The sequence below is a fragment of the Etheostoma spectabile genome, unplaced genomic scaffold, assembly GCF_008692095.1.
Source record: "Etheostoma spectabile isolate EspeVRDwgs_2016 unplaced genomic scaffold, UIUC_Espe_1.0 scaffold273, whole genome shotgun sequence".
Taxonomy (NCBI): Eukaryota; Metazoa; Chordata; class Actinopteri; order Perciformes; family Percidae; genus Etheostoma; species Etheostoma spectabile.
Window position 1 is genome coordinate 881,511 of NW_022605577.1, and position 1,337 is coordinate 882,847.

Genomic DNA, 1,337 nt, shown 5'->3' on the forward strand with positions numbered 1-1,337 from the left:
CACACACACACACACACACACACACACACACACACACACACACACACCCCCTGAGGTCCGTCTTTGAGCATCACACACAAAGCACATGACAGTTATTTGCTGTGCGTCAGATGCATTTGTCTTTCTGCACTTCTAAATCAGAGCTTCAGAACAGGGTTAAATCCTCAGGTGGACACACAAAACGTAATTAAACTTTAAATTGCACCATTCAAATCATCAATAAATGATCGGCTTCTTTAGCTGCTAAATGCTCCGCTATGTTCACCCGCCGTCTTTGTTGCTGAGGTGTTGTACAGTGCTCTTATCGGAGCTTCTTCACAGAACACAGCTGCTGGCTGATAAGAGCTGTGTGAGGGAACCAGAACAGTGAAGTTGTGGGCCGGAAATTTTAAAAAAACAAGCTGAAAGGCACTAAAACAGAAAAGAGTCTGATTGTAATTCTCTGAGAATTCATCGTCATGAGCAACATTCACATAGCACATAATAATATAAAAAAATATTGATAAGTGCAGCTTTAACACCCAGAGTTAAAAGTTAAGCCTATTTACACTCTGTTTACAGTAAATATGAATGCAGACTGACCCAGACCCAAGTACCCAGACTGATTTTAGAGTGATATGGACATACTCAACTAACATACTAACTCAAAAGCGGTTAGCCCTGCAATGAAATCCATTTTTATTTAAAAAAATAAAATAAAAAATGTCTCCATGAAGTCTGTCGTGAGTTCTCAATGAGTGGTCAAGCTCAAGCTCCACTTTGACTGCAATTCACTAAGTCACTGCAGTCCTCCTTGACCACATTTCTGTGTGGAATGCACTTTAAAAAGGGATATTTTCAGGTTTTTTGTGTGCATGTCTTTGTAGCGGGCCATTTGTGGGTTTTTTTTTCAGTGGGAAAAGGACCGGCCAAAAACCCCTTCTGAAATTGCTAAAACAGCGCTATCATTAAATGCTCATTTGTCATACTTTGCTGACTGTGCTTTTTGCCCAGTGAGACTAAATGGATAGTTGAGGGATTTTTAGGACATCTGCCTTTTCACGAATTGGCAGTGTCCAGCTGAAAGCCACTTATTGCAGTGAATTGTTTTAACTGGCAATTGGAGGATACAGAGGGAAAAAGATAGGAATAAGAAATAATGGGGATTTAGAGACTGAGGGAAGACGTTCATTGCACCGTTGTGACAAAAAGGGAGCTGAGCCAGAAGGAAAAGCTCTCAATCTACTGGTCAGTCGTCGTTCCTACCCTCACCTATGGTCATGAAGGCTGGGTTATGACCGAAAGATCGAGATCCAGGGTACAAGTGGCCGAAATGGGTTTCCTCAGGAGGGGGGCTG

At 41.9% G+C, this 1,337-nt stretch overlaps 1 protein-coding gene across 2 annotated transcripts in view; it reads right to left on the bottom strand.

Moving 5' to 3' along the window:
* zgc:66433 (cancer-related regulator of actin dynamics) overlaps positions 1-1,337 on the bottom strand; it is a 94,672-nt gene that overhangs the window by 26,169 nt on the left and 67,166 nt on the right. The window lies entirely within an intron of this gene.